Source organism: Pteronotus mesoamericanus, unplaced genomic scaffold, assembly GCF_021234165.1.
Source record: "Pteronotus mesoamericanus isolate MK-2021 breed Mesoamerican mustached bat unplaced genomic scaffold, CSHL_Meso_final contig_121, whole genome shotgun sequence".
Taxonomy (NCBI): domain Eukaryota; kingdom Metazoa; phylum Chordata; class Mammalia; order Chiroptera; family Mormoopidae; genus Pteronotus; species Pteronotus mesoamericanus.
The window spans coordinates 1,402,721-1,430,576 of record NW_026555046.1 but is presented as its reverse complement, the minus strand read 5'-3'; the positions used below and the strand labels follow the sequence as shown (position 1 = coordinate 1,430,576).

The 27,856-nt window shown below is 41.4% G+C and overlaps 1 protein-coding gene across 2 annotated transcripts in view; it reads right to left on the bottom strand.

Moving 5' to 3' along the window:
- The window catches only part of NCK2 (NCK adaptor protein 2), a 143,231-nt gene that overhangs the window by 61,729 nt on the left and 53,646 nt on the right, over positions 1-27,856 (bottom strand). For both annotated transcript variants that reach the window (XM_054585800.1, XM_054585811.1), the window contains exon 2: positions 12,343-12,519. The gene's annotated coding sequence lies outside the window, so the exon portion shown is untranslated. The remainder of the gene's footprint in view (positions 1-12,342; positions 12,520-27,856) is intronic.

The following is a 27,856-nucleotide window of genomic DNA, read 5'->3' as shown; positions in this document are numbered from 1 at the left end:
AATGCAGTATCCTAATGGGGTCCTTTGTATCTGGTAATTTTCTTTGCTCTGAATTACACTGTATCTGATGTTAAAATAGCCACTCCTGTTTTCTTTTAATTATGATCAATGTTTGCACAATGTATCTTTTCCATCCTTTTATTGTTAACATACTATATACATATATAAAATGTGTCTAAAGTGTGCCAGGTTATGATGGAGGACACAGAGAAGCTCCTCAGAGGCAAAGACACCTACTAGCCAGGTATTCAGTGTTGAAATGGAGAGGTACTGTGGGGATAAGTCAGGAATGGTCCAAACTCAGGGGTGCTAGATGATACAAAAGAGTCAGAGCCCTAACTTGGGAATAAGAAATTTCTGGTTTGTGAGTTATATTTTCGCATAAAAATACCTGAGTGATCAGGTATACTTTACAGAAACCTCTTTGGTAAGTTTTCCATTCCTAAGACAGTTAAAATGACATGCCTCCCCTTTCCTTGCACAGTGCAAGGAAAACACCCAGGGGGAGAGAACTGGGGTGCTATCTTAACACCCATGGAGTTAGCCTTCAAGGGTCACAGAACATCCTAGCATCCAGCTCTAGAGTCGTAAAGGTCATAATTTGTTTAATCAGAAGATCCTGGGGAATCATGCTGTGCCAGGAATCCTAAGATACAGGGATCATTAGGATACTAAGACACAGGGACATCCACCCTGTGGGCTAGAAGGTCTGGGTCTGTAATGGAACCCTCGCAAATGTCTTCAGGATGTGATATAATTGAAAAAGAAAGACTGGCTTTGTGTATGTTGCCTTTTGCAAAGTTATAAACTATTTCATACTCCTTTTGTGCTCTGCAGGTAACCCAGATATTGGCCCTGGGACAATCGGGTAAAAGTAAGGACTCTGTAAAAAATCCCTACAAGAGAAATTATTTCCCTTTTACACAAAATAATATCTGCTACATGATTCCTCTACTGACCTTGAGGCATGTTTTCCAGAAACCCAATATACCCTGAGCTGGACTCTCTCCAAGTAGAGAACATGAGGCACAGAGAACACAAGACAGAGAGAGAAGTACCAGTGCTCTCATTTCTTGTGTGTTCTAAGCACCAGAGTGACCAGAGTTGCTTCCTGTTTCTTCATGATATTTTGTTAAAAATTCTGTGCCTAAGATCAGTTTCCCTAGAGTGCTAACTCACTGTAAAGGTGAAAAATCAGAATTGCCAACAAACACTGCAATTAATTGTGGAATGAATTTTTTTAAGTCTCATGAATTCTCTGAAGTGTGAATATATCAAAATTCTCAAATGAAGGACCTCAGATAAAAGGTCCCTTTAAAGCGGACATTCATGTACAGCCCCCTCAGCCCAAGTGGGTCTGCAGTGAGGCCTGAGCTCCTAATGCCTCCTCAAGACAAATGTGCATTTCACGGTGGCCTGGAGCAGAATGGGGCATGGCTAGGAGACTGGAACACTGCATGGTGACAGTCACTTTTCCCCTCTCTTCTTATCTTACCTATACTCTCAGTCACAGACTAGACACTTCTCACTCCAGCCAGGAGAGGGTATAAAATCCAGGGTCCACATTAGCAGTTTCCAAACTGGCTGATCAGAATGACTGGACAAGCTTTAAAAACAAGCACAAATGCCCAGGCTTCCCCAAGTCTTCTCCTGGAGCTGAAATTTTGGCTTGGGGTCCTTGCATGATTATGACAAGGAACCAGACTTGGGACCAGTTCTGATGAAAACATTTACACTCGTGGTTCTCACCTGCATCAGCACATCTGAACCTCTACCTAGGAAGCTTTCGGCACTAACATCTGAACCTCTACCTAGGAAGCTTTCGGCACTAACTGTCCAGGTCCATGTGCTCATCCCAGGTTGGTGGCTTGCTATGCAGCCAGTAGGCGCTGACTAACAGAGCTCCCTGAGGCCTGTGTGCTTGCTTCTGGAAAGCGGGGAATGAAGCAGGAGCTGTGATGCGTCCATCTCTACTCTGTCCCCAAGCACATAACCACGATTGTAGCTCTCTCTATTACTGGCCCCACTCAGTCAACAAAAGCTAGCAGCATTGGCAGCTTGTTTCCCCAGGAATTCCCTGGTCCCTTTTCCTGGAGCTGAGACTCAGGTAGTAGGTGAGATCCAGTGGTTACTGCAACTGGGGGAGGAGGAAGTGCCCATGGGCTCTCCCACACGTGCCCCTACACCTGAACACTTCCCCACAGTAGCGTAGCAGCCAGGGTTGTGGTAACAAGCAGTCCATGCAGTCCTGTCCCTAGAATTCCAACATCACAGACCGAGCGCTCACCTAGTCCTTTCATGTCACTCCCATAGAAACTAAGGCCTAGAGGTTAACACACAGCCATGAAAAGCACAACTGAGCCCTAGCTGGTGTGGCTCGGTTGGTTGGGTGTCATCCCATAAACCAAAAGGTTGCGGGTTTGATTCCTGGTCATGGCACATGCCTGGGTTACAGATTTGGTCCCTGATTGGGGCACATACAAGAGGCAACCAATGGATGTTGCTCTCTCCCATCAGTGATTCTCTCCCTCTCTCCCTCCCTAACCCTCTCTCTAAAATCAATAAACATATCTTGGGTGAGATGAAAAAAAAAAAAAACACCCCATAATCAGACATCAGTTCACACACACACATGCACGCGTGCATGCGTGTGCACAACACTTTCTCTAGACACCTCTGTTCCAGGTACACACTGAAGAGGCTTACGACCTAACCACCAGGAAAATATGGCCGATGTTTTACAAAACTGTCTTTAAAATGAGTTTCTGGGCTGTAAGATATGGTTATCGGAAGATGGCCTGTGTTAATTTTTCCCGCAAAGGAGGCCTCCACCAGACCCAGAAGGCATTCCTGTCTCAGGCTCTGGGGATCAACAGCTTACCCTGGCTCTTGTGATCTTAGCATGGACCGTCCCTCTTAATCCTTTGGGGGCAGGGAGTCTCTGTTACCCACTCATTTTCTGTGAGTGCTGGGTGTCAGGGGAGAGCAGAAAGCAGCATTCTACAGAAATGGACAGAGTATTCTGCTTCTCACAGCGGGTGTCGGGGGTGGGGAGGCTGGAGTCCTCTGTGGCCCCGCGCTGGCCCTGGGCTGCTCCTGACCACAGCATGCCACACTGTGGCCTGAGCAGGCCTCCACTCAGGAGGCTGGAGAACCCAGGTGTCCCAGGAACCACCACACTAGATTAAACAATTAGGGTACCTCTCACTTCTAGAAAGCAGTCAAGCTGAAATCCAACCAATTCACTTGTCAATGTTACTGCTGGTCAAGTTTGACTCTGAGAGTGTGAGAAAGCCAGGGTCTTTTCACATCAAGACACAGGTGGGCCGCCAGTCATGGACCCCTGGCAGGTAGATGCAGTTACCGCCACCTCAGCAAGCACAGAGTGTACTAGTTTCCATTCAAAACTTGCTTTTGTTAATATCTTGCTTGTTAACACAGTATGAAAAACCATTTTCCTTAACCTGTGATTTTTTATGGTCTCATTGATTCATAATGTTTTCATAAACATTTTAACATCTTGGAGTCAGTATCGTTTCCAAAGAAAATATAGCGTTATCTTAGAAATCCGTAGGTAAATTGATTCTGATAGGCAAAAATATAAAACTCGAGATGCTTTTTGGCTCTCTACACTGAGGCACACCAGTGACAGAAGGTAAGAGGTCCCAGGGACCACAACCTTCCCCTCAGTGTTCTGGACCACCTGACATGTTTACTGTGGAAGACAATGTAGAAATTTTCTGTATGCACCCTTCAGATACATATGGAAATATGTAGTCTGGTCACACCCGGTCATAAGTCCATACAGGATTCTTATACTGCCACAGCAATTTATTTTTTTAACGTTACTATAGTTTAATTAATATGAACAAAGTTACCCATACTTTGTGTGTACAATCTGATGAGTTTGGACTTATGCATACACCTTGATATCATCACCACAAACAAGGTAACAAACATATCCATCACCTACAAAAGACTGACCTGTCCAATGTCTCATTTGCTAAAAGCCTACGTCCTCTACCCTGCAGTACACACACACAGCAGAAAGACACTTCTGTTCTTCTGGAGATGTCAAGAAAAACACTTTACCTTCTCTAATTTTGGAACTGCTCTGATGCTCTCATGGAATGCTTTGTGGGGCCCATTTCTTAGTATTGTTCCGCCACATCTATATCACCTACGTACATGCCTCCTCCAGGGACTCGTGAGCACCGCTAGGTCAGTGAATCTGCAACCAGCATGCAGACTGAGTCTTGGGGTCACTGTCCAATGCCACACCTGGGTTCTCCAGCCTCCTGAGTGGAGGCCTGCAAGTAAAGTAACCTCTCCTGGCTCATTTCCTTTCATGAAAGTAGGGAGGGGTGACCACATCACTTAGTTCTAAAGAAAATTTATGGAAATTTACATGCAAATTCCTTTATAAACTTTAAGGTACAATTCAGAATAGTGGCAAAATGATCAGAATGTTATGAATTTGGCTTCTACAATCTGTCAGGGTAAAAAAGGTGTGTATGTGAGGGGGTGAGTGGTCAGGAATTTGCTTTTTCTGTTTTTAATATTTTTCTCCAGCTTTCAGGAAACCAGCCTGCTAGTGCACATTGGCATGTTAGCTAAGAGAGAAAAGAAGCATGCTTGGCTAAACTCTGATCATTACCTTAACTATTAGAAAACGATGAGTTCATTGACTACAATAAATGTCTATTTGCAATGTTATGAAGCTTTGCTTTGTACCAAGGTGCTGTGGGAAGTGTAACAGACTCAAAATGGATTAAAGACTTGAACGTAAAACCTAAAGTGATAAAATTCCTACAAATAAACAGAGATTAAGCTCCTTGACATAGATCTTGGTGATGATTTTTTGGATATGATACCAAAGACAAAGGCAACAAAAGCTAAAATATACAAATGGGACAACATAATACCAAAAGCCTCTGCACACTAAAACAAAACAAAAAAAAAACAAACACAGCAAACTGTCAACAAAATGAAGAGGCAACCTTTGGAATGGGAGAAAATATTGGACTGGCCCAAAAGTCCATTTAGTTTTTTCCATAAAATAAAAGACACATTTTTCATTTTCACCAATAACTTTATTGATTTGGATATTTTGAGTATGTCAGCTGTCTCCCAGTATTGGCTTCTTGTGGGTAGAGGCCAGGGGTGCTGCTAAACATCTTCTAGTGCATAAGACAGCTCCACAGCAAAGAATTATTTGGCCAAAATGTCAATAGTACCAAGAAACTCTGCAAACCACTTTTGACACATTCGATCAGTTACAGCACCTTTTCAATACAGTGCACAAATCTTTTTTTGCACTTCAGCTGCATTTTCATCCTTTATGAAATAATAAAGCATAGCACACTGAAAATGTTGTATATTTTCTTTCCTTTTCAATATTAAAATGGCTGCACAAAAATTCACCGATTTTGATTAGTTGTTTTAAAATGCACGTTCATATGACAGTTGTCACAATACAATCTAACAAAATTGTTTCGAACGAAGTTAAAGACAACTAAGGGCTATCAGAGTCATCATACGGAAAAAACTAAAACTTTTTGGCTAACCCAATACTTGCAAATCATGTATCTGACAGGGAGTTAATATCCAAAATATATAAAAAATTACATAACCCATCAAAACTACAAACAACAGAGAGGATCTGAATAGACATTTTCCCAAACAAGACATACAAATGGCCAAAAGATACATGAAAAGGTGCTCAATGTGACTAATCATTAGGGAAACACAAACCAAAACCACAATGAGATTATCATCTCACACCTGTTAGAATGGATGTCACCAAAAAGTCAATGAAGGACAAAAATCACATGATAATATCAATAGATGCTGAAAAAGCATTTGATAAAATCCAGCACCCATTTGTGATAAAAACACTCAGCAAAGTGGGAGTAGAGGGAGCATAACTCAACACAATAAAGTCCATATACGAGAAATCTACTGCCAATATTATACTCAATGGGCAAAAACTATAAGTGTTTCCCTTAAGATCAGAAACAATACAAAGTTGTCCTCTCTCACCACTCTTATTCATCATAGTACTGGAAGTCCTAGTCACAGCAATCAGACAAGAAAGAGAAATAAAAGGCTTTTCAAATTGGAAAGGAAGAAGTAAAGCCATCATTATTTGCAGATGACATGATAATGTACACAGAAAATGCTACAGACTCCACCAAAAAAGTGTGTGATCTAATTAATAAATGAATCTAGCAAAGTAGTGGGATAAAAGTCAATATTCAGAAATTTAAGGCATGTTTGTACACCAACAATGAACTATCAGAAAGAGAAACTAAGAAAAAAAATCCCATTTACCACAACAACAACAACAACAACAAACAAAGTACCTAGGATAAATTTAACCAGGGAGGTAAAAGGCCTGTATTCAGAAAACTAGAGAACACTGAAGAAAGAAATTGAGGAAGACACAAATAAATGGAAACATGTACTGTGTTCATGGACTGGAAGAAATAACATCATCAAAATGTCCATACTACCCGGAGCAATCTATAGTCAATGCAATTCTTATTAAGATACCAATGACATATTTCACAGATCTAGAACAAATACTACAAAAATTTTTATGGAACAAAAAAAGACCCCTAGTAGCCTCTGTGATCTTCAGAAGGAAGAACAAAGTAGGAGGATCATAATACCTGATATCAAACTATACTACAAGGCCACTGTAATCAAAACAGTCTGGTACTGGCATAAGAACAGACACACAGAACAATGGAACATAGTAGAGGGCCTAGAAATAAACCCATGTCTCGGGGCATGAGCATACAACGGAGTAAAAATAACCTCTTCAATAAATGGTGCTGGGAGAACTGGACTGGTACATGCTAAAAAAATGAAACTAGACCACCGACTCACACCACATGCCAGAATAAACTCAAAATAGATAAAAGACTTATATATAACTCATGATACCATAAAAATCCTAGTGGAAAACACAGGCAGTACAATTTCAGATATCTCACATAGCAACATTTTTGCCAATATATCTCCTCGGACAAGGGAAATAAAGGAAAATATAAACAAATTGAACTACATCAAAAAAATTCTGCACGTCTAAAGAAACTCATCAAAATTAAAAGGGAACAGACTGGATAGGAGAACATATTTGCCAATGAAATATCATACAAGGATTTAATCTCCAAAATATATAAAAACTCATAGGACTCAACATTAGGAAGACAAATAATCCAATGGGCAAAGGGCCCATAGACACTTCTCCAAGTAGGACAGACAGAGGGCCCACAGATATGGAAAAACGCTCAGCATCACTAGTCATCAGAAATGCAAATGAAAACCACGGTGAGATACCACTTCAAACCTGCCAAAATGACTATCATTAATAAATCAACAAACAAGGATGTTGTTGACCAGGATGTGAAGGAAAGGGAACTCTAGTGCACTGTTGATGGGAAAGCAGACTGGTGCAGCCACTGTGGAAAACGGTATGGAATTTCCTCAAAAAATTAAATGGAACTGGCTTTTGACCCAGCAATTCCACTCCTGGGAATACATTGGAAGAATCCCAAAACACCAATTCAAAAAAACTTAAGCACCCCTATGTTCACAGCAGTGCTATTACAATAGCCAACAGTTGGAAACAGCTTAAGTGCCCAGCAGTAGATGAGCGGATCAAAAAACTGTGGTATGTTTACACAATGGAATACTATGCAGCAGAAAGAAGGAATTCCTGCCTTTTGTGATAGCACGGATGGAACTGGAGACTATCATGCTAAGTGAAATAAGCCAGTCAATGAAAGACAATTACCATATGATCTAACTCATAAGAAGACTCTAATGAATAAAATAAACTAATAAGCATAATAGAACCAGACACAGAATCACAGAAGACTGACAAGGATAAGTGAGGGAGGAGGGAGGGCACTGTTTGAAAGAAGGTGGAGAGGATTATTCAAGGAACATATATATGAAGGACCCATGGACATGGACAATGGGGTGGGGAGTGACTACAGAAGTGCAGGGTGGGACAAAGAGAAAATTATTGGAACAAGAGTAAAACATAAAAAAAAAAAAAAAAAAAAGACAAGGGATAAGTGTTGGTGAGGATGTGGAGAAAAGTAACCCTTGTGCACCGTTAGTGGCAATGTAAACTAGTGCAGCCACTATGAAAAACAGTAGAGAAGTTCTTTTAAAATTTAAAAGTAGGGCTACCATATGATCCAGCAATGTCACTCCTGGTTATATACCCAAAAGAAAACAGGATCTCAAAAAGGTATCTGCACTTCCATGTTCATTGCAGCATTATTTACAATAACCAAGATAAGGAAATAATCTGAGTGTCCATCCATAGAAGAATGAATGCAGAGGTAATGTATATATGTGTATGTGACAATATGATATATACACATACACACATAATGGAATATAACTCAGCCACAAGGAAGGAGGACATCCTGCCATTTTCTACAACATGGATGGACCTTGAGGGCACTATGCAATGAAAGTAAGCCAGATGGAGAAAGACCATTACTGTGTGATGTCACATATGTGAAATCTAAAAAAAAGTCAAACTTACAAACTTACAGAGTAGTGAAGTGGTTCCCAGGGTTGGAGTGTGGGGAAAATAAGGAGAAGTTGATAAAAGAATATAGACTTTCAGCTATAGATGAATAAGGTCAGAGAATCCAATGTATAGCATAATGACTATAGTTGTTAACCCTGTATCATTAAAATTTGCTAAGAGAATAGAACTTCAATGTTCTCACAAACAGAAGGACAAATGTACAAGGTGATAGATGTGTTAACCAGATAGTGGGAATTTTCTCACAACATATATGCATACCAAATCACCACTATGTACACTTTAAGTATCTTACAATTTTATTGTCAATTATATGTTAGTAAAGCTTAAAAAAAAAAGAAAATATCATGTACAGCCTCACTGCCAACATTTCCACTCTGGATATTCATATCAGCAACTGACAGTTTGTGAAATCCAGGTCCTCTTTACTTATTTAGCATGAATCTTGTCACCTAAGCCACTCATCTGTCCTCCCTTACAACACCAACATCCTCCTACCTTTTAGACTTCTCCCCTCTCCAAAAAGTTTTTCAAAGGATTAAAAATTTCCAGCATGGCACACAACACCCTTCCCATTCTCTCTCCCCAGTAAATGCTAGCCAGCCTCCAACAACAGTGAATCGCAGTCAATTTTCAATTATATATGGGAAGAATTAAGTGCAGATTACACATCTGTTAACAATTCCAGTGGAAAAGGAAGAGCTTTGCCACCAGACTCCTCCCATGGTCTCCACTCTCCAAAGTGGGCAAGGATCAGGCCCAGGGGTTCAGAAGACTTAGCTCTTTAACCTCAAAGTGGGGAGGCTCCTGGGAGGTGAGTATGTGGGGCAAGAAAACAGGGGCTCAGGGACCCCACTCAGGCTGCTCCAAAATGCAGCTTAGACACCCTCCCACCCACTCACAATGCTCCCCTTGGCCCAGCCCCACTGTAGGTCTAGCTAGGATAGCACAAACCTGTTAACACCCAACAACTGGGAAATGCACCCAGGGCTGAAGTCCCATCACTTTACCAGGCTAGCATTGCTTTCATTCTTCCCAAGACATGGCAAATGATAACGCTGACCAAGTTATATCACTTTTCCTACAGATACTTCAAAGACCACTGACCAGATGGCATATGCCTGGGGCCTGACCTATTATTGCTCAAGTGACTTGGAGACTTTAGGGCCCATTACCTGGCTAATCCACCAGCCTGCCCGTGCCAAGGAAGGACCCATTATGCCCCTGCCCACACATCCCCTCGTTCTTTAACATTCACTTAACACAACATTTTTTGGCTTTTTCAGACTCCTTTCTAAGGGTCAGCTCACCCTGCCTCAGGAACCAGAGACTCGCGGTAAGAACATCAACTACAGCAGTTAGCACAGGCCTGGAGCTGTCAGGGTTCTGCCCCATCCGTGTCTAAAACTGTATTCTAACTATTTTTGTAGCTGCTAAAAGACAGCGTTAAAAATAGTCACTGAAAGAAAAATAGCCTAAAATTCAGCTGGTGCTCACAATAAATATTTATTATATGAATGGACATATCCAATGATTTCCCACTAAACATTTTCCTAAACCACAAAAGTAATTTTTAACAAGTATATCAGGTTTCTGGTGTAGAACTCAGAACTTGTAAGATAATAATTCTTTGAAATTATAGAGGAAGAAATTTTTTTTAAGTCTATTTTCATGACAATCTGTGTATATATAGCTCTTCACCTAACCACACCCAGGCATCACCTCCTGTTTGCAGAACAGTAACAGGCTCTGGCTGGGAGTTTGTGCAGGACATGCTGCCTTGACTGAGTCTGTTACTTCCCCTGCCTCACTACTTTCTAAAAGAGGGCCCTGATCATAACTTCAAGTCTATTAATGTCACTGATGATCAAGAACTTTCTAAAGGAGTAGTGTCAGAGTCTGTTACTGATGAATTACTAATGAATACTGATGAACGGTTTTGAACTAATTTCTAGCTTATATTGCCAAAAAAACATGTGACTGCATTTATAAATGACTATGTCTTAAAAGGTTTCACTGCCATGACTATTAAAAAAATTGAGTCCATATAGGTAACAAGAGTTTTTTGGTATTTTTTTTTTTTAATGTAATGGAAATCTCCTGGGATTGGTCATGAAACACCCCAATGGTGTTTGTCTCACATAGGATCTGAAGAGACAGCTAGGAGTTCCCTATCAAGGCTGGGGTGGGGGTGGCAGATGTAAAGCTAATGAGAGCCAAGAATGTCCTGCGAGGACAGGATCAGAGTAGCTTAAAGTACAGGGGGAAGGAGAAGGAGGACGGCTTGGAATCAGGCTGTATAACAGGAGGGCCAAGCTCTCCATTCCACATCGGGGCCTAGACCTGGAAATCGTAGTGAGCAATACCCTAAATAAATAGGACAATGTGTCATTTTCTCCAAAAGAAATCATCAAGGATAATAAGGTGAAGACATTCAGACACTTAATCCTACCTTTATGAAATACTATATGTTAATCCTGTGCCATTCTGGTTGGCACACATCACAGGAGAGCATAAGTGACATTAAGAACCGGCTCCTCATTACTGCCCTCACCAAAAAAAAACTGTTCAAGGGGGAATTACAACATTTTTAGTAGTAGTTTTAGACCAAATAAAAGAAAATTCAAATTTCTACTAAACTAATAAATGTACAGAAGTCATACCATGAGATTTTTATAGTCCAAAGTTAAGGAGTCTAGAATAGTTTAAAACAATTTGCAAATGACAGAACCAAAACAAGGTTCCAAAGGAAAGCTAATTTTTGGGTGTTATCCCTACAGCTGTGAGACAGTAATCAGGAGGTGGAATCGTGCCTTCCCATGAAGCACTCCTTACTGCCAACCAGAAACAGAACACCAGATGAGCCAGACTACCACTGCATTCTAATTCAAATGTCCCTGCCCTGGCTGGTGTGGCTCAGTGGACTGAGTGCCGGTCTGTGAACCAAAAGGTCACCGGTTCAATTTCCAGTCCGGGCACATGCATGGGTTGCAGGCTGGGTCCCCAATAGGGGGCATGTGAGGAGCAACTGCACACTGATGTTTCTTTCCCTCTTTCTCCCTCCTTTCCCCCTCTCTTAAAAATAAATATAATCTTTTAAAAAATAAAAATCAATCAATCAATCAATCAAATGTCCCAAATGATCTGTTAGGGCTAAGAAATACTTGTGTTCTACAAAGATATGATTTTGTCTCCTATCTGTCATTATAGAGCCCCTGGATCTCAGAATCCACATGCTATATTACAGACACTCTAAAGAGACACTGTTTTATTTTAACATACACAAGTATATTTCTCATACAAAGAGATAAACTTCCCTCAGAACCTTTATCTGTTTGCATCTTTTGATGCAGACTTCTCTTTTCAGCATTGAAGTTGGAGTGAAACCTATCTAGACTAAAAGCGTCCTGGGGGCAGTTGCTCCTTATCTTAGGACTCCCAATACCACATGCAGGAGGTCCCAACCTGTACAGAGGCAAGAATGAGCTGCTGGGCCGCAAAGCTGGACACGACGGTGTTTTACAGGTTGGAGGCACCCACGCTGTGCTTCCTAGCTACTCAATGCCATCATGCCCTAAAAGTAGGAATAGTGAATGCAATTTCTGAATCAAATCCCTTGAAAATGGAAATATTATGGGGCTCATCAAATCGAGGCTACATTTAATGTCATTTTACTAATGTAAAACCTACTGTGCAAATTAAGTATTTCAGGCAAAAGCAGCAACTTCTCCCCCCTGTTTTAAAGTAGAAAAGCAAAAACTTACTTTTGGCATTCAGAGATGACTGGCAAAATGCAGAACTCCTCTAAGGTGATTTTTTCAGCTGATTACACTTCTGAAGTTACAAAGCTGCAGGAATTCTCCAAATTCTGAAATCCAACTCAAATCTCAAAAGAGAATTATGGTCTCGGAGATCATTTCTAGAAAAGGAACATATGAAATCTGAAAAGAAATTGAAAATCGTACATTAAAACACTTGTTTATTTGATTTTAAGTAAGTGCTTGAGAAATAACTGAGTATTTGCCACAAATATTTTTTAATAAACCCCAGAAAAATGTTGCTTTGTTATCTGCTGACCTCTACCCAAAGAAAAATGCTCCCACCTCTCCACCCTGTATCCCCAGATCAGCTCTGAAGCCATTCTCTGTAACACACTCTGAGGATGGAAGGGATGAGGAAAGTGGGGACAGCAGGCCATAAACCAGGGACCCTACATAGTTCCCAAGTCTTTTCAGAATCCCTACCCCAGTGCTCTCTATCCACACCTCTCAAAGCCTCCCAAAAACAAAAGGGAGGCTGCCAAGTGGGAAGGAAGCATGTCTGGGAGCCTAATTAGGGAGCTGGGTTGCAGAGAACACAGAAATAATTTAGAGACTCATTCCTGTCTTGGAGTCTCTTGCATTGGCTATTTATTGAGGGAGGCCACCTACTGGACCCACAGCCTCCTGCCAAAAACATCCCTGCAGGAAATCTGATATTAACATCCTCAAACTACAAAGAAGTTAGGACAAGAAGTCTGGCAGGTGACTACAGCTCTCTCCCTCCTGATTGTGGAGAGATTGCTTTCACCTTACGGTCCCTACACTTGAGTAGCTACTTTCAGCCCTTGCCTAACATTTTCGAGGGAACTCTGAAGGTCTGTGGACCTCCAAGTGAGCTCACTGACATTTTTAATTGCATTTCAAACCCAGAAGGGATCTGCCCTGACAGTTCACTCAGCAAGATCTATTAATTCATTCCTACTTGATTATGACCCAAACGTTAAATACTCCATAGAAGAATCGGATTCTATTTTAGTCAAGTGGAAAAAGATAAGTAGGGGTATCATAAAAATGTTATAAGGCAAGTTCATAAATTTTGATTAAAAACTTCATCCTCTTTATGTGTTCTCTAGCGCTATTTTAAAGGGTGCATGATATTTTTTTTTAAAAATATGATTTAATGCAAGGAAAAGGTGATAACCAAACATGGGAAAACTAGATTTTGGCCAGATGTAAAAGGTATACAAGGATGTTTATGCCCTTTTTTCTACTAAGGGTTTACAATAAAATGATGAGTTCTTTTGAACTTGAAATTCTGGTATCTGGACTGACATCTTGACCAGGAAGTCTTATTTCTCATTTTTGGCCTTACATGTCACTTACTGAAAAAATCCACCTTATAAACATGGCCATGCCCACAAACACTAGCTCTGATTAGTATATTCAGTGGTTCTTTTAGACAGAAGTTGTATTTTTACATATTTAATTGAAGAGCGAATTGGCCCAACACGCGCTCTCCCCAGCCCAATGCCAAAGGCTGCTGGTGTGCTGTCTGGGTTGTCCCAGTATGCGCGTCCCTCTGCATGCACGGTGCCCTCCGAAGTGCTGCATTTAACCCGCCCAATAACCTGCCAGGACAGATATTCATACCCATTTTTACATGAGTTAATTTCTCAGGGAGGTTACAGGTTTCCCCTAATAGGCTGTCGAGTTTGGAATGCAGGTCTTCAGTAAATCTACCACACCAACAGCAGACCTAGTGGGAGCAACTTATCAGCCCAAAGTGCAAGAACAAAGTCCTGGATCTCTGGCCCAGTCCTTTGATACTGGGCATGGTAGACAAGGCGGAAAAGAGGGATGTAAAGAGCAGAATCTTGGAGGAGGACCAAAATGACACTCTTTTAAGTTCATTTAAAGATGCTGATGGCCACCTGGGATGCATGTGTAAAAAATGCAAGTTGCAGTGTTTTCTTTCAGAAATGCATTTCATTGGCAAACTGTCCATGCACTAAGCTTAGGCTAAATAGAAAAAAAAAGGGTGATCAAATCTTTCCCTTTTTGGGTTTAAGTGCAGACTACCCACTGCCTATGTATAAAGTGGGGTTATTAGCTTATTCAAAACCTCTGTTAAGGATAAGCACTTCAAATCAGGTCAAGTACAAGGTGTGGTCTAAATCCATTGGAAAAGCATAGACTTTTGTGCAAAAAACCTCACACTGCAAGACAAACACGATCAGGTACAAGGTCCCTCAGACTGCAGAAGGCCTTCATCCAAGAATTCAAAAATGTTTTACGGAGCCCACTGCTGGCAAATTAGAATACACGACACAGGAGTATGTTTTCCTTTAAGAACATTTCTCCACCAGTACCATGTGCATCTCCGTTTTGGAAACCAAGAAGGAGCCTGGGGTGGAAAGGAATGAACATGTACCAAATGTATCTTTTTCCACATTAATTTGGACCCTTAATAATATGAAATTTTACCACTGAAAAATCTAAGGAATTATCTAAATTCTCTGTAACACAGATTTTCTTTTTCTTAACTGTGTTTTAAAACACCCGAGCCACAGCAGGGGCCTTCCCTCATATTTTGGGAATGTTGAGCTGCAGCACCAACTTCAACCATGAGGGCGGCTCCATGCCCACAGGCCTTGTCACCTTGGCCCGCTTGGGCCCAAGGCCTGGCATCAAGAGGAGCGCCGTCCTAGTCCAAATTCTCAGCGCCTGCCACATAACTAGACACAGTGTCAGGATAGTGCCGGCAGTGCCCTTCCAGCCTCTGTCAGTCACAGGGCCCAGGGTTGACGTCCACCACTAATACGCTTTACTCCAGGGAAGCCATTTACTCCAGGGCTAATAAGAGGGCGGGTGCCCCATTCTGCTGACGGCACAAAGCTGTGGGCCTTCTGGGTATGATATTGCTGGGCAATTTTCTCTAAAAGCAAATCTGCCTTAGAGTTGGCAGATTTGCCCAGGTGACTTGAATCACCAAAAGGCTCACCTTCAGAGAGCTCTGGTTCCCATCTGTCCTTCCCACTGACTCAGAGAAGCAAGGGGATAGGCTGGAAGGAGAAGAGCCTATCTTGGCCCAGGGGGAGGACACTGCACTGGTGCTCCACCTTCACTGCAGTCTCAGCCACCGTCACAGCCAAGCTTGGAAGGGAAAACTTATTGCTCAGCCTGGGAACCAAACCACCAGATGTCCCACAGCCAGAATTTGAACCCATGCTTGTCTGATTTCAAAGTCCATCTGTGCTCTTTTTCCCCAGAAAGATCACCACTAAAGGTGACTTTAGTCTTGAGACTCAGGACGGCTGCCACTGCCCTCTGACTGGATCCTGCTACACTGGGAGGCCAGCTTCAGCCTCTCAAGTCAGGTCGTGGCTGTTTTATGCTGTGACAAATAAGCAAGCCCATGAATATACACACTGCCTTAATTTCTAAAGGTTCTGTTTCTTTTCGATGTTAAAGCGGCAAAAAATAATTACTGAATAACACTATCCGACTGGGTTAGTCCTGGACACACCTAAAGACTTGCAGGTATCATCAGGTATACATCATACCTGAAACTTATATATGTAACACACACCAAGAGAGTCAACCAGACCCCTAATCTGTATACAAATCTAAGGTAACTGTCTTTCTTCTTTTATTTAAAAAGACAAAAAATAAAATAAAAAAAGAAAGAAAAGAAAGAAAACCCCATGTGACTGCACCATAGGCCTCTGAGCTCACAAATGCTAGTTTTGCCCTTCCTCCCTGACACAGATGACACCTGTCTTCAGAGCAGGCAGAAGGCACTGCCATGGCCCCAGTGGGTGCTCAGTTCAAATGACTATGGAAGGTCAGTGCCTGATCAGAACAGGATGAGGCAGGGCTGCTTGGTGAGCTCTGGGAGAATGAGCTACATTTCATTTCTACTGAACTACTTAAGGGAAACTTTATTCAAGCGGGAGAAGGTTGGTTTCAGACACTGAACAAAGCTACACAAGAGTCTTCTTGAATGGTCTGGCCAAAGTTCCACCCTGGTTTCCTTCCTTCTGTGGACCAACACCTGCAGCTTACAAATGCTTACCAATCTGAAACTTACTGGCTTCAGGGGACATGACCTCGGCCACCTTTTCTCATCCCATGCACAGTAGTCAAGGCCACTAGATGGTTCCCAAGTTCAAAAAGTCCCACTGAAATGAGAAGTTTTACTCAAAATAAAGCTGTCCTAAATAGGAAAAGCAGCACATTTTCCTGCATGGGCTGCAATTTTGTCAGTTGCAAATGATAAGGCTAGTTATCAGTTCACTGTATCAGTTCATGAGAAGCAGATTAATAAAAATGGGGGGAGGGGGAATACTGATCTCTAACTCTCTGAGCAGCCTCAAAGAGATATTGCATGGGACTGAGGAGGGTGTTTGGGTGGGAGGTAACCGGTCAGATGTTGACCTCTGAGGGCTCTATGTTCCCAAATAATGAAGATTTCTGCCTTCAAGTATTCCAGCTCTGAGGAAAGAACAAAACTGCAGGCAGTGTGTCAGCCATACATAATGAGACGAGAAAATGCGGCAGCAGGCAGTGGGTCAGGAGACAGGGGGTCCAGGCCTGGCTTAGCCACCAAACGCCCCGTGGCATTTCAGGCCTGTTTCCTCATCCATGACCAGGCTCCCACAGCTCCAAACCTGTAGCTTTGAGGTACATGGAATGGAGTTGAGAATTATCAAAAATTAATGATGTGGTACTAAAATTGTATTAAAGCTTATTTAAAATACCACGCCAAGAAAGTCATAATGCAAACATTAGTAGGAACTTAAATTTTAGAGTTTGCCACCGAAAAATTCTAACAGATAGGAATTTGATTAGTAACACCATTTCCAATGGTTTGTAATAATTTTGTGTATATATTTGATGCTAGCTATCCCGTTAAATACAACAGCACTCCATTCTCCAAAGGTCTGAGAAGGTGCTACTCTTAAGATCTTCCCACTAGTCCAAACCATATTTTTTGGAATCGGCATAAACACTTTGCTACAAATCTCAACACCATAACTAGACAATCAAATTACACACATTTTTAACAGTCCACCAGCATTTTTTATTAAGCACCCACAGGATTTAGTTGTTAGGTAATTACACCAGTAAAAAGCACAGTGACAAAAATAAACCTTAAACACTAAACTGTACTTATTGAATAAAACTGGTACAACCCCCTTTTTTTAAAAAAAAAAAGACAAAGGGAAAAAAGGAAGATGCATACAGAGACACTGAATTCTTACATGAGATCACTGAAGCATACTAGCTGATGCAAGGTCTTGTCTAACACTGTATGTAAACATTATTTTGCTGAAGTTCATGTCCCTTACCTTTGGGAGATGAAGAACTGAAAGAACGATGAAAACTGCAAGAAAGGTCCAAATCAACAGTAGAATGGGGAGAGCAAATCCTATTTATCTGTCTCCTCTCTTGCACCTACCTCTTTCACATTTCTTTTCCTGTTTTTTTTAAAGAATCTTGAAAAGTAGGCAGGAAGGCCATGCTCCAGCTGTGGTTAACAGTGGTTACAAGTAATAAACTTGTGGGATGGAATCAGGGGTGAGAAGAATTGTTTTACTTTAACTGTATTCTTTTCTGTAACATTTTACATGTTTTACTTTAGTAACAAAGACAGAAAGCTATTAGGTAGCACTCTGCGTCTTGTCTTTCCTGCATTTCCTTCACTGCAGTGTTCTGAGCAGGAAGCTGGCACAGGAGGCTGCTCCTCTCCGCTGTTTTCATCCCTGCCCCAAGCACCAGGGACTGAGCTCCACCACAGCCCCTCCAATCCTTCCCTCTGGAAAGCCCTCCTCTTCTTCACCACTCATCTGTGAGGACTCCTTTCAAACTCTTTCTCTACTCCCTGCTCAGTGGGTGGGGTGAAATCCTACCCCCTTGGACAGGCTATCTGTTAAAGCCCCCTCCAGGAATTCCCAGATGCCTCCAGGGTACCTTAAACACTTCCTTCAGGGTTCCTACCTGCAACTTACAGTACTTTATTGCATTATGCAGTTGTGCATATCCTATCTGTTATAGTCTGAATTGTGTCCCCCCAAATTCAAATGAAGTCCCAACGTCAGTACTTCAGAATGTAAAAAGTATTTAGGAAAATGATCTCTAAAGAGGTGATTCAGTTAAAATGAACCTGTTGCTAACCCAATATGACTGATGTCCTTAATAAGCAGAATAGATCCCGGACACACAAGCAGAGAGGAATAACAATGTAAAGAACCAACAAGAGGATGACTATCTGTAAGCCAAGGAGAGAAGCCTCAGGAGAAACCAAACCTGCCAACACCTTCATTTTCTGGCCTCCAGACTTGTAGCCTCCAGAACTGTGAGAAAATATCTGCTGTTAAGCACCTAGCCTATGGTATTTGGTAGTGGCAGTCCTAGCAAACTAACACATTAGGTCCTTGCACAGACTGTCAGCCCATGATTTCTCACCACAGATGCTAACAATAATAGGGACTTGAACAATACGTCCTAAATGGATGCAAGAAGGAATGAATGGAAGGGACCAGTAACAACCACCGCCACCGCCCTGCGCCGCGCCCCCCCCCACCTCCACCCGGCAAAACACACACACAGCCCAGTGAATCTCCCAGCTTCCTTTCTCCTGGTCAAAAAAGGAGCAGATTCTCCAGTTTTTGCACATCCATTCTTACTTTAAAATCCAGTTTAAATATTGTCTCTGGGACATTTTTTCTCTGGGAATAAGCTCCTGATTCTTTTACACAAAAAAGTCTGACTTCCCTCCTCTGTGCAAAGCATTCATCAAGCTGTAACATAATCACTGTATTTTGCATTTTAGTGGAGATGTTTAACCACATGCAAAAACAGAGAGGATATATCTCCCTGGATACCTTAAACACTCAACAACTCCCAGGCCTCACTAGATTACCTTAACGCAGATTCATACAAAAATTATTTTATTTGTAAATACTTTAGAGTGTATGACCAACAGATAAGTGCAACTCCATTATTACAGCTAAAATAATAATTCCATAATACAAATCTCCTATCTAATGTTCCAATTATCCCAATTGTCTCATGAAAATATTTTTATAGCTGATTTAAATCAGGAGCCAAATAATATTCACAAATTGTAATTTCTTATAAGTCTCTCAAGTCACTTTAAACCTATTTTATTTTAATGGCAATTTGTCAAAGAAACGGGGTCCCTTGTCTCACAGAACACATTCTGCAAGTAGTGGACTTTGTTTCACTGGCATTGTTTTACACACGTCCCCATCTGTGGCATTTCCAGTAAAGGGATAGTTAGTACTAGGAACTCCTTAAATGGGAAACGTTCTCAAGGGCTGGGGATCTGGTACTGAGAGGTAACCCAATTAATTGATGATTTAGTGAAGGCCAACAAACTGGAGATGCTAATGTATCAGCAGATGCAGTCTCCCTCTTTCTCCTCCCTTTCTACCACTCCCACTTTTAAACAGGATCCTTCCTGGGGTCCATGGCATGGTACCTCCACTTGGAAAAGGTATATAAAATTTAAGGTTAAAAAGTATAAAATAACCTAAACAATGAATGATGTCATGTTCTTCTGCTTTTTAAATTGAATTTATTGTGTGACATTGGTTAATAAAAGTATATAGGCTTCAGGTGTGTGATTCCATAATACATCATCTGAATACTGTATTTGTTCTTCACCCCAAGCCAAGTCCCCATCCATCACCACTTATCTCCCCTTTATCCTCTTTAACTCCCCTCACACCTCTTTCCCTCCGGTAATCACCATACTATTGTCTACATCAACGAGCTGGGGTTTTTTTTTGCTTAATCCCTTCATCTTTTTCACCCAGTTCCCCAAACTCCCTTTTCTCTGACAGCTGTCAGTCTCTTCTCTGTACCTATGAGTCTATTTCTATTTTGTTAGTTTAATTTGTATATTAGATTACACAGACAAGTGAGGTCATATGGTATTTGTCTTTGAACTGGCTTATTTGACTTAGCACAGTACTCTCCAGGTCCATCCATGCTGTCACAAAGGGTAAGCATTCCTCCTTCTCTTCCTCCTTTTTTTTTTTCCTTTTCTGCTGTGTAGTATACCATTGGGTAGATGTACCACAGCTTTTTTATCCACTCATCTACTAATGGGCACTTGGGCTGCTTCCAAATCTTGGCTATTATAAATAACACTGCATGAACACAGCGGTACATACATTCTTTCAAATTAGTGTATTGGGTTTCTTCAGATATATTCCCGGAAGTGGAATCACTGAGTCCTAAGGGAGTTCCATTTTTAACTTTTTGGGTTAACTCCATACTGCTTTCCACAGTGGCTGCACCAGTCTGCATTCTCGCCAACAGTGAACCAGGGTTCCCTTTTCTCCACATTGTTGATGCCAGCCATTCTGACAGATATGAGCTGATATCTCATTGTGGCTTTAATTTGCACCTCTCTGATGATTAGTGACACTGAGCACCTTTTCATATGCCTACTGGCCATCTGTATGTCCTCTTTGGAGAAATGTCTATTCAGGTCCTTTGCCCATTTTTTAATTGGACTGTTTGCTTTTTTGGTGTTGAGTATTATTAGTTTTTTATAAATTTTGGGTATTATCAGATATATCAGCAAATATGTTCTATTTGATGGGTTATGTTTACATTTTGTTGATGGTTTCCTTTGCTGTGCAAAAACTTTTTAGTTTGAAGCAGTCCCATTTGTTTACTTCTTTTGTTTCCCTTGCCCAAGGAGATGTATCAGATAAAAAAAAATATTGCTATGAGAATGCTTTTCTGCTTTTTAAAACGTTTTAAAAATGTAACCATCCTGTGGGGCATGTGAACACTGAGCTCGGGGGCTCCAGGAGGCATAGTTTCAGGTAGACATGTTTACGCATCCAGGAAGGTAGCATTTCACGCTCCAAACCACACTGAGAAAAACAATGCCACTTGACACTAATTATATAGATGTTAGTTGCAGGGAATAACCAATTTTTTCCTATATTTTTCTATAAAAGTTGTACTTTTTCCTACAAAGAACACTCCTATTGTCATATATGTACTAAAGATTTTCCCATTGCAAAATTAATCATATAAGAAAATTTTCTTTCCTGTGCCCTTCAAGTAGAACACCTGTTATTTTAGAACCATCCATTAATTTTAGAGAGCTGTTTGGTCAGTCAGGGCCTGGGATTAAGGTGCCTAAACCTCAAGTGAGCCAACTACCTGGACGGACGCAGGTTTGAGTATCCCAGGGACTTGAAAGGTGACTTGGACCCCACCTAAGTTCTAGATCACATCATTGGCCTTTAGGAAGCCAGGATAAAACTCCACATGAGGATGGGGGATACAATTTTCACAGCAGTTAGATGAAGCTAATGGGTTAAAAAGGACTGGGACTAGTCCATGACCTTCAGCATTTGAGAAGCTCCTGGGAGCACAGGAACAATCAAGCTCTGGAGAAAAGAACTGAGAAAGATATTGTGGGAAGTTAGTTTGCTGTTCATTTTAATTTTGTAAATTGCTGGTAACTGAGATGCCTCCTACAGAAAGCACTGGCTTCTAAGAAACTGTGAAAAAAAAAAATCTCACTGCATATCATCCTATCTTGCTTCTGATGGGTGCTGAAGCAAATTGATTTGTTTCTCCCATATTTTAGAAGGGGTGATGCTCATATACATTTTATAGTATCACATATATGTATTCCATAAAATTCCATAAAACAAGGAATGAAAAGGCAGTTGAGTAAATTCAATCTTTTCATTAAAAAGGCTAATAGTTATAACAATTTAACTTAAAAGATCAAATTTATGATTATCCAATTGAATGAAATTTTTTATCACTGTTTTCAAAGGATATTTAGCTACTTTTGAGTATTCCAAAAATCGTCAAAGCGTGTTCACCCACATTTTCTTCAAATGCCAGATTCTGTCACAGTTTTGTGCCCTCATGTCTCCTATATCTTTCTCCACAGTGGAAACAGCTTTAACCCTCAAGCTGCCAATGCCACTGTCCAGCTAAATCCAGCCTGTCATTTGGGAGTGCACTCAAACATTCCCTCTTCAGGGAAATGACAGGAATGTCCTCTGCTCCAGCAGAAATGACTCTTTTATGAAAATAAATTCTACATTTACATGGCTATCTAGACAGGAAGAACCTCCTGAAAAAGGGACCTCTGCGTACTGGTGTTTATGTGGCTTGGCACATGGCAGGCTCTCAGTAAAATGACTCTTATCAGGCACTTATCATCCAGTGAACTTCTGTAATTATGTATGTAAAATCTGCTGCAACATTTCAAAGCCCTATACCATCCAGTGTCAGAATCCTTTTTCCAAATTTTGATCCAAGAGACCCCAAAAATCCCGCGCATGGCTGCCCAAGCCAGCCCACAAGTATCAACATGCAGTCTTAAACACAGAGAGTAATATAGCTATGCTGAAACCAAATGATGGCTCCACTTATGAACCATATTTCTTAACTTTACTGCTTTAATTTTTGTTTCTTATTTCATTTGTTGAATAAATTAGCAATGAGCCAATGAGAGGGACTGAATCAAAGAGCTCAAGAATATATATACATATATGATTTCTTATGGCAGCTGCCCAATTAATGCCATCCAAAAAGCCATTCAAACACCGTGTCTGGGCCGAAATCCAATTAAGTCATTTCTGTCTGAATATCCCCAAAGAGCCTCCTGCCGAGCTCAAAGTGCAAATAATCATAAATGCCAGATTAGCTGTGTAAGCACTTCCAAAGCCAAGACCAGACAAGAACAAGAAAATCTACATGCCCAGGAGCTCACGTGTGCTCTCTCTCTCGCGCGCGCGCGCGCGTTCTCTCTCTCTCTCTCTCTCTCTCTCTCTCTTACACACACACACACACACACACACACACACACACACGCGCACACGCATTTCAATGACCATCTTGCAGAAGGCCAAACCCATTTCCTTGTCCAGCGAGGCCTTCTCAGATAATCCTCACCCAGTGGAGGTGTCAAAGAAAAGCTGTGATCCATCCATTTACACACATTATGAAATGATAAGCTTTGGCTCCACAATGCAATATTGTGTGCAAAGTTAACACAATCAGGAAGAGATTTAAAGCTTTCTCTGAACTCATCTTTTTACTCAACCAACCCTGTACAGCATACACCTTGAAATTTGTAAATCCTGAAATCCATGAATGCCTCTATGTATAAAATTAGTCCCCTAAAACTGTGTAAGCAAAGTCAATACCTCTTGAAGATGCTGAGAAACAGGGCAGAGTTAGCTAATCAGTTGAATCTGTCCTTCACTTTGTAACCCATTACTCAGATTTATAATTCGGCAAAATACACAATATCTTCAGGTTATATCCAATAGCTGAAAACATGGGTGTTCTAACCGTGCACTCCAGAAACAGAAAGGGTCCTTGCCTGCCCACTCATTCCAAACAGATGTCCCCCTGAGACTTAACTGAATTAGAGTATCTGCAGTTTGTAAAAGCGCCTAGGAGGTTATAATGCTTGCCTCGGATGAACCACTACTGTGGAAAAAAAGGAGAGAAAATGAAGAAAGACCCATCAATAAACCGTTATTCCCTAAACCCTCAATATTCCAGTACAAGGGTTGTCTGAAAGAACTAGGTAGTGAAGTTGGCTATGTCTCTGCGTATGATGTAAAGAACACATGGACTTTGTTTTAAACTGAATCCAAGTCCCACCTCTACATCTTACTTCCTACATGATGTTGAAGCTGCTACTTTACCTCAGAGACTAGGTTTCCTTGGAGACAATATCAGTCACCTTGTTTGTAGAATAAAATGAAAGTCTCATTTATTCAATGAAAATGTGTGATACATCTGTGATGTGCAAACACTTACCTAAATAAGGCATAGCCAGATGCTGTCCTTCCCAAGGAGCTCAGTCTAGTGAGGCTCCAAGTCAAATATGAAATGACACGACAGTGCCGCTCTATTTTATTTGCTACAAAAAACCTTACCCATAAAAAAAAAATCTTTCCTAGGTAACTTCTAAAACAGATGTGTGCTCTCCAAAATACCTAATATTTGCCTTAGGATTTTAAAATCCTGAGACAAGCAAACTGAGTCTATATATATTAACATAATAGTTTTAGATAAAAAATAAGTTTTGATGAAATAAAATGTAGGTTTAATCTTGCTTTGCTGTGACTAACCTTCTAACAGAAAAACAACAATGTCCCTAAGCAAACCCTTCCTTGCTTGAAAAATGATAAGGTTCCCTAACCTTACCATCCTAATACTGTTCTCTCTTTTAGATATCCAACAAGTATGTTCTGAACCCCCACTAGCACTGTGCTGGGTGCTAGACACACAGCAGACAAGACAGATATGTGCTTCACCCCCACAAAACAGATAAAATAGATGACTAGATGGTGAAAACCCAAAATGGGAATTCGGGATGCTAGGGATCATCACCCACTATCTCTGTATGTGACACGTAATCAGACAGGAAAAGCTCACTGCAGAAAAAGGAGATGCTGATGCTAAATGCACATTAATGATGCCTGGGACTGCCATACCTTTCAGGCAGCATCACACCTGCACAGTAGGTCCCAGCCTCTCGTACTACATCTGGGCAGGTGATTACCAAGTAAAAGCAGAGGCTTGGGCACCTCAGTGATCATCTGGTCCCTTTCCACCATGCCAGTTTCCTTCCATCCATCATTCTGCTTTTCCTGAGTTCCAAGTTCTGATTCAGTCATGGATGAGCCCCATTACTCTATCCACTAATCATCTGTGAATCTGATATGCAGGTTCCCGTGTTTTCATCCAAGGCAGATCACGGCCAAGGGCAGCATGCATCTGAGATCTTCCTCAGAGAGGATCAAAATAGCAGTCAGCTCCGTGGGTGTAGCCACCAACCAGCTTCAGCCCACAGAGTGGTGCTGTCGGCAGGGAAAGGGGACTGCTACCTGACACAGTGAACAAAACTGGCTTTAGAAAGAAACACCGGTTTCTCCTCTTATTGGTTCAGTCTTTCAACAAGATGGCTTACCATCTCAAAGCTGTTTTCTCACCTAGAAAATGTAGGCTCAAGAGAAAAGGATTATCCTGCAGACGTGCTATATTCACAAAATAGCATAAAAAGCACTCATGAAAGTTCCAAGTACTCGAAGAAAACATAACCTTGCTCCCTCCACCACCCTCTCATTATAAAGCGGAGTGAGCTAAGGGCCATCCTGCCCCCAAGCACCCAACCTGCTCGGGAAAGACCAAGAACAATCCAGCTTTCACCACAGAGCAGGTAAGAAGCCAAGTGAGAAATGAGAGGACATTGAGGCCAGAGGCCAGAAATGTCCCTTTAATTCATTTGCCACTGGCACTCAACTATCTTTCCTTTATGCCTTAGACCACTCACCCTCTACTCAGCCAGCACCAGCATAGGACAAAGGTGTCTGTATGCCATGTCCCATCTCTTCAGTTAACGTTGTACATTGTTTTTTTGTGTTAACAGACTATGGAAGTAAAAGACAAAACTGTCCCCTATCTAGGTGCTGAGTGTACAAGATGATATGAGGACAAGCAGAGCCAAGTCAAGTAAGCTGGTCAACGGACAGGGTTGTAGGCAGGGTCCCCATGCAGCATGGTGAGAGTAGATGACCAGACTCACTCCCAAGGAGACAACATCCCAGAGGCTTCTAAGAATGATCAGGATCAGAAAAAGGGCCCAAGGAAAGAAGGCACATTAGCACTGTAGACTTAAGGAACACATGTATAAGTGGCCCAACCTTATAAATCCAGATATCCTTATGAAATCCAGCCACACTGGATCAAGGAGGAAAGATGTCAACAGGCTTCATGCCCTCAGCTTTCATCACTGTTTAGTAATCTGTTTAATAGCCTCCTTCCTGATTCTGTTTTTTCCTTTCTCCATTTAGAAAATGAGAACATTTTCCCATCTCCAATCTGCTGGCATTCTCCTCTCTGTCAAAGCTACTGGAAGAATATCAACAGGGATTCTGCCATCCACCTGGAAATGCTCCTAACGCAAGTGAACTTGGAACTTTGATATAAAGCAGCAAGATGCTCTCCTACTGAATTTTTTCCCATTTCAGCTTCAATTCCTTCTGTTGACATCTGTTCTCTATGCTTTATTTTGACGTTCATTCTTTTTGACAAAGAAACAAAAAAAACAATGTATATAAAAGTTGAACAATCCCGTCCCTGCACCTGGTCATAGCTGACACCGAGCACCATACCCACAATCTTGTTCCATCTTTCTCAAACAGATCAAAAACAGTAAGGACATTTTTTTTTCTTAGATCTAGAACACTGAGGTCAACTTCACCTTGCCTGAGCTTCATTCAGTCTTCTATGTGCTACTCACACACGCATACGACACTCTCTTATTTAATCCTAAATTAATTACAGCCTAACTTCCTTCACCTTCAGCACACACATTCAGGAACAAGCGCATTCAGTTGCAGGGCACCAAGTCTGGGCTATAGGGGGTTATGTCACCTGGGTGATTTGATGTTTAACAAAAAAAAATGCATGAGACGTGAGGTATGAGTGGACACATTGTTGTGATGAAGATGCCAATCACCAGTTGCCCATAGCTGTGGCTGTTTTCATCATATTGCATCTCTCAAACAACAAAGAACACTGAGTAGTATTCCTTTATTAACTGTTTGGCCTGGAGGGGTGTACTTGTGAGGACAACACCTTCCCAATCAGAAAACACAGTTAACACGGTCTTGATCTTGCTGCAACTTCGCAGTGCCTTCTTTGGGTATGGAGAACCAGGAGACTTCCACTGGGATGACTGGGTCTTTGTTTCCAGATCATAGCTGTAGACCCACTGTTCATCGTGGGTTACAACCTTCTTGAGGAAATCTGGTTCATTGGTAGCAGTTTGAATTAAGTCATTAGCACCTACAGCAAGGTGCTCCTTCTTCTCTGGTAGCAAAAGTCACAGAATGAATTCTGCCATGACGTTTCATGCCAAGATTCTGCATCAGAATCTCTGACAGAGTAGTTTTTGGAATACTCAGATCAGCTTCTAGTTCTTGCTCAGTCAGTTGTCAATCTTTGTTGATTATAGCCCGTACATGTTCAACATTCTTTGCTTGTTGCAGGCCTTCCAGAATGTGGGTCACTTTCAACAGATTCTCAACCATCTTTGAAGCATTTATGCCACATTTTTATTTGTGCCGCACTTGTTGCATTTTCCCAGAAAGCCATCTGAATCATTAGAATAGTTTTTGTGGAGATATGTGCAGGCTTAACGTAAAATTTGATGCAGATCCATTGTTCTACTCTCTCAGTCATTTTGAATGCAACAGCTATGCAGTACACATGCTCACTCAACGATGTCTACAACCCCCACTGACCAGTATAGTGAAATCGTCATTGTTCATACATGCACATTCCAGTCCATTCTCCTTGGCTGCCAGGTTATACTGATGCTGTGCAAACTGTTCTCATTGTATTAACAATGGCTGGACTTTTTCCAGACAGACCTCGTAGACCAGTGCAATGGCAATCACTTGCTCTGCACTGACTG